Source organism: Bufo bufo, chromosome 2, assembly GCF_905171765.1.
Source record: "Bufo bufo chromosome 2, aBufBuf1.1, whole genome shotgun sequence".
NCBI classification, from domain to species: Eukaryota; Metazoa; Chordata; class Amphibia; order Anura; family Bufonidae; genus Bufo; species Bufo bufo.
Genome location: NC_053390.1, coordinates 753,024,605 through 753,038,093, shown reverse-complemented (window position 1 = coordinate 753,038,093; position 13,489 = coordinate 753,024,605).

Below are 13,489 nucleotides of genomic sequence, written 5' to 3'. Positions count from 1 at the left end.
CTCTGGTGCTGGGAGAGGAAGTGGCCGTTCTGCCACAGCCACACGTCCTAGTGTACCAACTACCTCAGGTCCCAGTAGCCGCCAGAATTTACAGGGATATTTGGTGGGGCCCAATGCCGTTCTAAGGATGGTAAGGCCTGAGCAGGTACAGGCATTAGTCAATTGGGTGGCCGACAGTGCATCCAGCACGTTCACATTATCTCCCACCCATTCTTCTGCAGAAAGCGCACAGATGGCGCATGAAAACCAAGCCCATCAGTCTGTCACATCACCCCCATACATATCAGGGAAACTGTCTGAGCCTCAAGTTATGCAGCAGTCTCTTATGCTGTTTGAAGACTCTGCTGGCAGGGTTTCCCAAGGGCATCCACCTAGCCCTTCCCCAGGGGTGGAAGAGATAGAATGCACTAACGCACAACCATTTATGTTTCCTGATGATGAGGACATGGGAATACCACCTCAGCACGTCTCTGATGATGACGAAACACAGGTGCCAACTGCTGCGTCTTTCTGCAGTGTGCAGACTGAACAGGAGGTCAGGGATCATGACTGGGTGGAAGACGATTCAGGGGACGATGAGGTCCTAGACCCCACATGGAATGAAGGTCGTGCCACTGACTTTCACAGTTCGGAGGAAGAGGCAGTGGTGAGACCGAGCCAACAGCGTAGCAAGAGACAAAGAGGGAGCAGTGGGCAAAAGCAGAACACCCGCCGCCAAGAGACTCCGCCTGCTACTGACCGCCGCCATCTGGGACCGAGCACCCCAAAGGCAGCTTCAAGGAGTTCCCTGGCATGGCACTTCTTCAAACAATGTGCTGACGACAAGACCCGAGTGGTTTGCACGCTGTGCCATCAGAGCCTGAAGCGAGGCATTAACGTTCTGAACCTTAGCACAACCTGCATGACCAGGCACCTGCATGCAAAGCATGAACTGCAGTGGAGTAAACACCTTAAAAACAAGGAAGTCACTCAGGCTCCCCCTGCTACCTCTTCTGCTGCTGCCGCCTCGGCCTCTTCTGCTGCTGCCGCCGCCTCGGCCTCTTCCTCCGCCTCTGGAGGAACGTTGGCACCTGCCGCCCAGCAAACATGGGATGTACCACCAACACCACCACCTGCGTCACCAAGCATCTCAACCATGTCACACGGCAGCGTTCAGCTCTCCATCTCACAAACATTTGAGAGAAAGCGTAAATTCCCACCTAGCCACCCTCGATCCCTGGCCCTGAATGCCAGCATTTCTAAACTACTGGCCTATGAAATGCTGTCATTTAGGCTGGTGGACACAGACAGCTTCAAACAGCTCATGTCTCTTGCTGTCCCACAGTATGTTGTTCCCTGCCGGCACTACTTCTCCAAGAGAGCCGTGCCTTCCCTGCACAACCAAGTATCCGATAAAATCAAGTGTGCACTGCGCAACGCCATCTGTGGCAAGGTCCACCTAACCACAGATACGTGGACCAGTAAGCATGGCCAGGGACGCTATATCTCCCTAACTGCACACTGGGTAAATGTAGTGGCGGCTGGGCCCCAGGCGGAGATCTGTTTGGTGCACGTCCTTCCGCCGCCAAGGATCGCAGGGCAACATTCTTTGCCTCCTGTCTCCTCCTCCTCCTACTCAGCTTCGTCCTCCTCTTCTTCCACCTGCTCATCCAGTCAGCCACACACCTTCACCACCAACTTCAGCACAGCACGGGGTAAACGTCAGCAGGCCGTTCTGAAACTCATATGTTTGGGGGACAGGCCCCACACCGCACAGGAGTTGTGGGGGGGTAAAGAACAACAGACCGACGAGTGGTTGCTGCCGGTGAGCCTCAAGCCCGGCCTGGTGGTGTGCGATAATGGGCGAAATCTCGTTGCAGCTCTGGGACTAGCCGGTTTGATGCACATCCCTTGCCTGGCGCATGTGCTGAATTTGGTGGTGCAAAAGTTCATTCACAACTACCCCAACATGTCAGAGCTGCTGCATAAAGTGCGGGCCGTCTGTTCGCGCTTCCGGCGTTCACACCCTGCCGCTGCTCGCCTGTCTGCGCTACAGCGTAACTTCGGCCTTCCCGCTCACCGCCTCATATGCGACGTGCCCACCAGGTGGAACTCCACCTTGCACATGCTGGAAAGACTGTGTGAGCAGCAGCAGGCCATAGTGGAGTTTCAGCTGCAGCACGCACGTGTCAGTCGCACTGCGGAACAGCACCACTTCACCACCAATGACTGGGCCTCCATGCGAGACCTGTGTGCCCTGTTGCGCTGTTTCGAGTACTCCACCAACATGGCCAGTGGCGATGACGCCGTTATCAGCGTTACAATACCACTTCTATGTCTCCTTGAGAAAACACTTAGGGCGATGATGGAAGAGGAGGTGGCCCAGGAGGAGGAGGAGGAAGAGGGGTCATTTTTAGCACTTTCAGGCCAGTCTCTTAGAAGTGACTCAGAGGGAGGTTTTTTGCAACAGCAGAGGCCAGGTACAAATGTGGCCAGACAGGGCCTACTACTGGAGGACGAGGAGGACGAGGATGAGGAGGAGGTGGAGGAGGATGAGGATGAATCAGGTTCACAGCGGGCTGGCACCCAACGCAGCTCGGGCCCATCACTGGTGCGTGGCTGGGGGGAAACGCAGGACGATAACGATACGCCTCCCACAGAGGACAGCTTGTCCTTACCTCTGGGCAGCCTGGCACACATGAGCGACTACATGCTGCAGTGCCTGCGCAACGACAGCAGAGTTGCCCACATTTTAACGTGTGCGGACTACTGGGTTGCCACCCTGCTGGATCCACGGTACAAAGACAATGTGCCCACCTTACTTCATGAACTGGAGCGTGATAGTAAGATGAGCGAGTACAAGCGCACGTTGGTAGACGCGCTACTGAGAGCATTCCCAAATGTCACAGGGGAACAAGTGGAAGCCCAAGGCGAAGGCAGAGGAGGAGCAAGAGGTCGCCAACGCAGCTGTGTCACGGCCAGCTCCTCTGAGGGCAGGGTTAGCATGGCAGAGATGTGGAAAAGTTTTGTCACCACGCCACAGCTAACTGCACCACCACCTGATAGGGAACGTGTTAGCAGGAGGCAACATTTCAATAACATGGTGGAACAGTACCTGTGCACAACCCTCCACGTACTGTCACGACTGTGACTGATCCAGACAGGTCTGGGAGGAGAAGGTCGCAGCGACTTGCTACTCGCGATAGCTTGTGAGTTTGCTCCGTGGTTCAGGGTATGTCATCTGGGTTTTGCCTTGTGAACCTTTTTGTCCTGACTGGGAGTTTGTAGGCATCCTTCTCAGGTGAGTCCTGTCTGCCACTCCCAGCTACTATATTAGTTTCAGTTTCACTTGCAGTCATTGCCAGATATAGTCCTTACTTCCAGTTCTATTCTGACCTTTGAAGGAGATCGTTTGATGGTGTTGCTGTGGAGCTCTTGTCCGGCGTGGACTGTCGTGTTTGGGATCGCCTTCTCTGCTCGTGACTGGATAAGTCTATCTCTGCTGTTGTTTGTTTGTTGCTGTCTTCCCCTGTTGTTTTCCTAGACGTGAGTGATGGTGACTAGCGCTCCCATCGGCCTTTCCCCAGTCCAGACTTGTTAGGGCGACTGAGGGTTTAGGCATCCTGCTCGCCGCACGGGTTCACACCCCGTCTAGGGTATCAGGGCAGACAGGTGCCAGCTTAGGTTTAGTCAGGGGTGGCCATTCTATTTCCCATCCGTAGATAAGGGTCCCCCTTCCCCTCTGTCTGGTGCGACACGACTGCTGCTGGGCTAGAGGTCGTGACAGTATATCTGGCCTTTTAAAAAAAAAAAAAGTGACATTTCTTTTTTTTTTTTTTTGCTTGCTGTTTTGCTTTGTATTTTGTCTGTTCCACTATGGATCCGGTTTCGGTTTTGGCGAAACAATTACAGGGGTTATCCCTTGAAGTGGCAGGATTAAAAGCAACAGTGCTGCAGCAGCAATCCTTGGGTTCCACCGTTGCTACGGGAAACCAAGGTACTCCTGAGCCAAAAGTGGCTTTACCTGATAGGTTCTCAGGAGGGAGAGACCAATTTGTAACCTTCAGAGAAGCTTGCAAATTGTTCTTCAGGTTACGCCCTAGATCCTCCGGCGGTGAGGAACAACGGGTGGGCATTGTAATTTCTCTCCTGCAAGGAGATCCGCAGGCTTGGTCTTTCTCCCTACCATCAGACTCTCCGGCCTTACGATCAGTGGAGGAGTTTTTTGAAGCCCTGGGTCTCGTATATGATGACCCGGACAGGGTCTCACTGGCTGAGTCTAAGCTACGTAGACTTCGGCAAGAGAACCGGTCTGCTGAACTATATTGTTCCGAATTCCGTAGGTAAGCTACTGATACGTTATGGAACGACTCGGCCCTTAGGAGTCAGTTCTGCCAGGGGTTGTCTGAAAAATTAAAAGACGCGCTGGCGGTTTACGAGGTCCCTGGGTCTCTTGAGGCTGCTATGTCTCTGTCCATAAGAATCGACAGACGACTCAGGGATTGACTATTAAATGTTACGGAGGCCTCTATAGGGCAGGGATCGGTCTGTTATGGTCCAGTCGAACCAATGCAAATAGGGGGCGCCACTAGACGGGTGAATCCTTCTAAATTCCGCCGTAGGTCAGAGGTTTGTTTTCGTTGTGGGGGGAGGGGTCATTTTGTAAAGGTTTGTCCCTCAGAACCCAAGAGACCACAAAAAAAGGAGCCGCCGGAAAACTACACTGCGTGCAGAATTATTAGGCAAATGAGTATTTTGACCACATCATCCTCTTTATGCATGTTGTCTTACTCCAAGCTGTATAGGCTCGAAAGCCTACTACCAATTAAGCATATTAGGTGATGTGCATCTCTGTAATGAGAAGGGGTGTGGTCTAATGACATCAACACCCTATATCAGGTGTGCATAATTATTAGGCAACTTCCTTTCCTTTGGCAAAATGGGTCAAAAGAAGGACTTGACAGGCTCAGAAAAGTCAAAAATAGTGACATATCTTGCAGAGGGATGCAGCACTCTTAAAATTGCAAAGCTTCTGAAGCGTGATCATCGAACAATCAAGCGTTTCATTCAAAATAGTCAACAGGGTCGCTAGAAGCGTGTGGAAAAACCAAGGCGCAAAATAACTGTCCATGAACTGAGAAAAGTCAAGCGTGCAGCTGCCAAGATGCCACTTGCCACCAGTTTGGCCATATTTCAGAGCTGCAACATCACTGGAGTGCCCAAAAGCACAAGGTGTGCAATACTCAGAGACATGGCCAAGGTAAGAAAGGCTGAAAGACGACCACCACTGAACAAGACACACAAGCTGAAACGTCAAGACTGGGCCAAGAAATATCTCAAGACTGATTTTTCTAAGGTTTTATGGACTGATGAAATGAGAGTGAGTCTTGATGGGCCAGATGGATGGGCCCGTGGCTGGATTGGTAAAGGGCTGAGAGCTCCAGTCCGACTCAGACGCTAGCAAGGTGGAGGTGGAGTACTGGTTTGGGCTGGTATCATCAAAGATGAGCTTGTGGGGCCTTTTCGGGTTGAGGATGGAGTCAAGCTCAACTCCCAGTCCTACTGCCAGTTTCTGGAAGACACCTTCTTCAAGCAGTGGTACAGGAAGAAGTCTGCATCCTTCAAGAAAAACATGATTTTCATGCAGGACAATGCTCCATCACACGCGTCCAAGTACTCCACAGCGTGGCTGGCAAGAAAGGGTATAAAAGAAGAAAATCTAATGACATGGCCTCCTTGTTCACCTGATCTGAACCCCATTGAGAACCTGTGGTCCATCATCAAATGTGAGATTTACAAGGAGGGAAAACAGTACACTTCTCTGAACAGTGTCTGGGAGGCTGTGGTTGCTGCTGCACGCAATGTTGATGGTGAACAGATCAAAACACTGACAGAATCCATGGATGGTAGGCTTTTAAGTGTCCTTGCAAAGAAAGGTGGCTATATTGGTCACTGATTTGTTTTTGTTTTGTTTTTGAATGTCAGAAATGTATATTTGTGAATGTTGAGATGTTATATTGGTTTCACTGGTAAAAATAAATAATTGAAATGGGTATATATTTGTTTTTTGTTAAGTTGCCTAATAATTATGCACAGTAATAGTCACCTGCACACACAGATATCCCCCTAAAATAGCTAAAACTAAAAACAAACTAAAAACTACTTCCAAAAATATTCAGCTTTGATATTAATGAGTTTTTTGGGTTCATTAAGAACATGGTTGTTGTTCAATAATAAAATTAATCCTCAAAAATACAACTTGCCTAATAATTCTGCACTCCCTGTAGAGTCCCCAGATTGTGCGGAGGAGAACAGTCTGGGCGTATTCGTTTCCTCCATACGCATGTCTCAGTTTTTGTTGTCCGCTACCGTTGAGGCGGGCAATAAAACTGAGATCTGTTCCGTCTTTTTGGACAGTGGGGCGGGGGTCAACTTGGTGGATTTACGGTTTGCTCAGGCTCTGGGTTTTACTCCGGAACCGGTATGCAGAACTATTCCTGTTTTTGCCATCGACTCCTCCCCTCTTACTCAGAGAGAGTTAACTCAGATCATCCATAATATCCATCTGCAGGTAGGGGACCTCCATAAAGAGCATATCTCTTGTTATGTCCTGGACGGTCTTCCGGCTCCTATGGTATTGGGGCTTCCCTGGCTGGTGACTCACAATCCAGTGGTGGATTGGCAGGCCGGGGAGATTGTGGAGTGGAGTGAACGTTGTAGGGACAACTGCTTGAGTAGTAGGTGCTCTACACTCTCTGTAACATCTTTACCTGCCTTTCTGTCAGATTTTATGGATGTGTTCTCTGAGAAGGGTTGTCAGGGGTTACCACCTCATCGTCCATATGATTGCCCGATTAATCTATTACCTGGGGCAAAACTACCTAAAACGCGGTTATACAATCTTTCCGGCCCGGAGAGGAAGGCTATGAAAGATTATATTTCGGAGAGTTTGGCTAAGGGACACATCAGACCCTCTTCTTCACCTGTGGCTGCAGGGTTCTTTTTCGTTAAAAAGAAAGATGGGGGCCTACGTCCTTGCCTGGATTTCCGGGAATTAAACCGGATAACTATCCGAGATCCCTATCCTCTTCCTCTCATTCCCGACCTCTTTAATCAGGTTGCTGGTGCTAAATGGTTCTCCAAAATGGATCTCAGAGGAGCCTATAACCTGGTTCGCATCAAAGAGGGGGATGAGTGGAAGACGGCTTTTAATACTCCGGAAGGGCATTATGAAAATCTGGTCATGCCATTTGGTCTTACTAATGCGCCTGCGGTATTCCAACATTTTGTCAACGATATTTTTAGTCACCTTATCGGGAGATTTGTTGTGATATATCTTGATGACATCCTGGTCTATTCCCCGGATCTGGATACACATAAGATCCATGTGAGACAAGTGCTGCAGATATTAAGGGCCAACAAATTGTTTGCTAAGTTAGAAAAATGTGTGTTCGCCGTAAATGAACTGCCATTTCTGGGGTATGTGTTGTCAGATTCAGGTTTCCGCATGGATCCAGAGAAAGTCCGGGCGATTATAGACTGGGATCTGCCTGAGAACCTGAAGGCATTGCAACGCTTCCTGGGGTTTGCCAATTTTTATAGAAAGTTTATAAAGAACTATTCCTTGGTGGTCAAACCACTGACGGACATGACCCGAAAGGTATCCGATTTTTCCAAATGGTCACATGCAGCCAAAACTGCCTTTGCATCTCTGAAGGAGAGATTCACCTCGGCCCCTATTCTCGTACAGCCAGATGTCTCGCTTCCTTTTATTGTAGAGGTTGACGCATCAGAGGTGGGGGTGGGAGCGGAACTATCTCAGGGCCCGTCCCCTGGTAAATGGCGTCCGTGTGCTTTCTTTTCGAAGAAATTGTCTACTGCAGAAAGGAACTTTGATATTGGCAACAGGGAACTTTTGGCTATTAAGTTGGCTTTTGAGGAGTGGCGTCATTTTTTGGAGGGGGCGGTTCATCCCGTCACGGTGATTACTGACCACAAAAACTTATTATATCTGGAGTCTGCTAAACGTCTCACCCCTAGACAGGCTCGGTGGTCGTTATTTTTTACTAGGTTTAATTTTGTAATAACCTATCGCCTGGGGGCAAAAAATACTAAGGCGGATGCATTGTCTCAAAGTTTTCCTGGAGGGGGTGATGTTGAGGTACCAGAGCGCATTTTGCAAAAGGGGGTGGTGGTCTCTGCATTACACTCAGGTTTGGAGGGGAGGGTGTTGGAAGCTCAGGGGGACGCCCCGGCCTCCTGCCCCTCGGGTAAACTGTTTGTGCCAGAAAATTTACGACTGGAGATACTAAAAGAACACCATAACTCCACACTGGCAGGACACCCAGGTAGTAGGGCAACCTCTGAGTTAGTGTCTCGTCGGTTCTGGTGGCCTAAATGGCGCCAGGAGGTGTTGAATTTTGTGTCTGCATGTGCTACCTGTGCTCGTTCTAAGGTAGATCATACTCGTCCGGCAGGGCGTCTTTTACCTCTGGCCATCCCCAACAGGCCTTGGACGCACCTGTCAATGGATTTCATTACGGATCTACCAGTATCAGCGGGGAAGACTGCAAGTTATTCTTGTAGTTGTTGACAGATTCAGTAAAATGGTGCACTTTATTGCTCTTGCCGCATTGCCTAATGCTAACACACTGGCTCAGGTTTTTATTGACCACATCGTGAAGCTTCACGGGGTCCCTTCCGATATTGTTTCGGATCGTGGTACCCAATTCGTTTCTAAATTTTGGAAAGCTTTTTGTTCTCGTTTAGGGGTTCATCTGTCGTTTTCTTTATCTTTCCATCCACAGTCCAACGGTCAGACTGAACGTACCAATCAAAACCTAGAGACATATTTGAGATGCTTTGTTTCCGAAAATCAGGAGGAATAGTCATCTTATTTACCGTTAGCCGAGTTTGCCATTAATAATCGTCGTCAAGAATCCACCGATAAGTCACCATTTTTTGGTGCGCATGGTTTCCATCCTCAGTTTTGTACGTTTAGTGAGGGGGGGCCGTCTGGGATTCCCGAGGAGGAACGATTTGCGTCTTCACTTTCTTCAGTGTGGCAGAATGTGCAAGAAAGTTTGAAGAGAATTGGTGGTAGATACAAACGTGCGGCTGATAGGAAGCACTCTGAAGGTCCGGACCTTGGGGTGAATGACTTGGTGTGGTTGTCTACCAGAAATATCAAGTTGAAGGTTCCCTCGTGGAAATTGGGTCCGAGATTTATTGGTCCTTATAGGGTAATTAAGATCATTAACCCGGTGGCTTTTCGTCTGGAGCTACCTCAGACTCTAAGGATCCATAATGTCTTCCACAGATTTCTGCTTAAGAGATATGTAGAACCTCCTGAACCATTGCCACTACCGCCTCCACCGGTGGTTGTTGATGGCAGTCTTGAGTTTCAGGTAGAAAAGATTGTTGATTCACGATATGTTCGCCGCTCTCTTTAGTACCTGGTGCACTGGAAAGGTTATGGTTCCGAAGAGAGAATGTGGGTTCCAGCATCAGAGATAAAAGCGGACAGACTCATTCGGGCTTTTCATAGCTCCCATCCGGAGAGGCCTAGTCTTGAGGGTCCAGGGGCCCCTCGTAGAAAGGGGGGTACTGTCACGACTGTGACTGATCCAGACAGGTCTGGGAGGAGAAGGTCGCAGCGACTTGCTACTCGCGATAGCTTGTGAGTTTGCTCCGTGGTTCAGGGTATGTCATCTGGGTTTTGCCTTGTGAACCTTTTTGTCCTGACTGGGAGTTTGTAGGCATCCTTCTCAGGTGAGTCCTGTCTGCCACTCCCAGCTACTATATTAGTTTCAGTTTCACTTGCAGTCATTGCCAGATATAGTCCTTACTTCCAGTTCTATTTTGACCTTTGAAGGAGATCGTTTGATGGTGTTGCTGTGGAGCTCTTGTCCGGCGTGGACTGTCGTGTTTGGAATCGCCTTCTCTGCTCGTGACTGGATAAGTCTATCTCTGCTGTTGTTTGTTTGTTGCTGTCTTCCCCTGTTGTTTTCCTAGACGTGAGTGATGGTGACTAGCGCTCCCATCGGCCTTTCCCCAGTCCAGACTTGTTAGGGCGACTGAGGGTTTAGGCATCCTGCTCGCCGCACGGGTTCACACACCGTCTAGGGTATCAGGGCAGACAGGTGCCAGCTTAGGGTTAGTCAGGGGTGGCCATTCTATTTCCCATCCGTAGATAAGGGTCCCCCTTCCCCTCCGTCTGGTGCGACACGACTGCTGCTGGGCTAGCGGTCGTGACACGTACTGACTGATGGTTCGGCTCCATTCAACTTCTGGGTCTCCAAATTGTCCACGTGGCCAGAGCTAGCCTTTTATGCCTTGGAGGTGCTGGCCTGCACGGCGGCCAGCGTTTTGTCTGAACATGTATTCAGCACGGCAGGGGGCGTCATTACAGACAAACGCAGCCGCCTGTCTACAGCCAATGTGGACAAGCTGACATTCAAAAAAATGAACCAGGCATGGATCCCACAGGACCTGTCCATCCCTTGTGCAGATTAGACATTAACTACCTCCCCTTAACAATATATTATTGTACTCCAGGGCACTTCCTCATTGAATCCTATTTTTATTTTTATTTTACCATTATATTGTGGGGCAACCCAAAGTTGAATGAACCCCTCCTCTGTCTGGGTGCCGGGGCCTAAAAATATCTGACAGTGGCCTGTTCCAGTGGTGGGTGACATGAAGCCTGATTCTCTGCTATGACATGAAGACTGATTCTCTGCTGACATGAAGCCTGAGTCTCTGTTATGGGACCTCTCTCCTCTGCCTGGGTACCTGGGCCTAAATATCTGACAATGGACTGTTCCAGTGTTGGGTGACGTAAAGCATGATTCTCTGCTAGGACAATCAGACTGATTCTCTGCTGACATGAAGCCAGATTCTCTGTTCCGGGACCTCTCTCCTCTGCCTGGGTGCCGGGGCCTAAATATATGACAATGGACTGTTACAGTGGTGGGTGACGTGAAGCCAGATTCTCTGCTATGGCATGAAGAGACTGATTCTCTGCTGACGTGAAGCCAGATTCTCTGCTATGGGACCTCTCTCCAATTGATATTGGTTAATTTTTATTTATTTTATTTTTATTCATTTCCCTATCCACATTTGTTTGCAGGGGATTTACCTACATGTTGCTGCCTTTTGCAGCCCTCTAGCTCTTTCCTGGGTTGTTTTACAGCCTTTTCAGTGCCGAAAAGTTCGGGTCCCCATTGACTTCAATGGGGTTTGGGTTCGGGACGAAGTTCGGGTCGGGTTCGGATCCCGAACCCGAACATTTCCGGGAAGTTCGGCCGAACTTCTCGTACCCGAACATCCAGGTGTTCGCTCAACTCTAGTAATAACTATTTTTGGAGGTATTAGTATGTATTCTAAAAGTAGAGAAATTGAAACTTGGAAATTTGCAATTTTTTAAAATTTTTGGGTAATTTTGGGATTTTTTAAAATAAAAATACATTTTTTTGACCTCATTTTACTAGTGTCATGAAGTACAATATGTGACAAAAAACTATCTCAGAATGGCCTGGATAAGTCAAAGCGTTTTAAAGTTATCACCACTTAAAATGACACTGGTCAAATTTGCAAAAAATGGCCTGGTCCTTAAGGTGAAATAAGGCTCTGTCCTAAAGGGGTTAATATTGCAGTCTTTGCTGCATCTGTTATTGTTAAAACAAGCTTTAAATACTTTAAACCTATGTCTTATATTAAGGCAGTGTTTTCCATTTATACTAACGCCTCGGCATCGGTGCTAGTGAATGAGACTGTTTCTCCTTCTTTTCCTATTAGGAATGGAACACGACAAGGATGCCCACTCTCCCCTCTGGTCTTTGTGATGACTATGGAACTGCTCCTTCAAGCTATCCGACAAGACAAAAAAATTGAGTGCATTAAGTTGGGGAATCACGAACATAAGGCTGCGGCTTTTGACGATGATCTTTCGCTCCTCACCACCAATCCAATAGTCTCCTTACAACACATTTATAACATATTAGAAAAATTCAGCCCACTATCTAATTTTAAAATTTATATGAAAAAGTCACACATCTTGAGCCTAGAATTAAGTGCCCAGACTTAGGCTGTCCTTGCAGCACACTCCCCCTTTAACTGGGATACCCCATACATAACCTACTTGGGAGTTAAAATTGGAACTGATCTCACAAAATTATTTCATCTCAACTATGTCCCATTATTACAATCCATGCAAAATCAATTAAACAACATTCACCTCCCGACGCTCTCATAGTTTGGCCGCAAAAATATATTCACTTCTTTAGTCCTGCCCAGATTAAACTACCTGCAACAAGTCTTACCCCTCCCTATTCCCAACTCCTATTTTCAAACCCTTACTAGGGAAATCCGCTCCTTCATATGGAACCAAAAGAAAGCTCGATTATGCCTCTCTATTCTTCAGAAACCGAAACCCTATGGGGGTATTAATCTCCTGAACCCTTCACTCTACAATAAAGATACCCTATTAACCAGAGTTATAGACTCCACACAAGTCCTGGATAGGTATGGAAACTGCTCTATCTCATTCCTCCCTCAGAGTTCTTTTGGTTCATTCTCAAAACAACCAAATTAATAATAAATATATTAGCCCTAATATTAAGGCTACACTGGAAGCATGGAAAAAATTCCAGAATTCTAATTGAGCATCCTATTGCCCTCACCCCTTATTTAAGTGAGAAATTTAATTGACCTTGCCCCACTAGAACTGAAACAAAGTATTCCTCCCTCGATTCAGTACTCTAAAATCCCGGCACTTCTTATTTGGAGAAGGGGGCACGGTGGGTTGTAAAGAACATCATTTTCTCCCTTTTCCCTGAAGCCAAACCTTTTCCATCTCTATACTCATTTCTCCACTCCTGCATATCTAAATATGTACCATATCAAGCACTACTAAGACCCCTAACCTGGTTTAAAAGCCTAATCTTCTCACAACCCACCCCAAAAAAAAAAATTTAATTATATAAAATACTTAGCTCCCCTATCTTTATTCCTAAATTACCCTTCATTGGCTTTTGGGAGAAAGACCTGGGATCTCTTTTTCCTGGAAAGAAAAAGAGATCCCCTATAGGGAACCCCATGCCTCTTCCAGATGTGTCAGAATACAAGAAAATGGAAATAAAATCCTCACTAGGTGGTAAAAAAACTCCAGAAGTCACCTGTAGGTTTGATTCTGTGGGGTCTGATGCCTGCTAGAGGTGTGGAGAGAGGGGAAGTAACTTCTATCACATTTGGTGGTCTTGTCCACTAATCTACAAGTGGTCGATGGAGATCTTTAGGCAATGCAACCTATTATGTAAAACAAATACCTTACCGTTTCCCCAATTAGCTCTTCTAGGGCTCTCCTCTTTCTGCACTACCACCAGTGTCGCACCACTGTTCAAAAAATTACTAATAGCAGCCCGTCTACTAGTCCCTCGGTATTGGTTATCCCCAGATCTTTCATCACTCGACCACTGGATAAACAAGGTGAACAACATTCATAGATTCG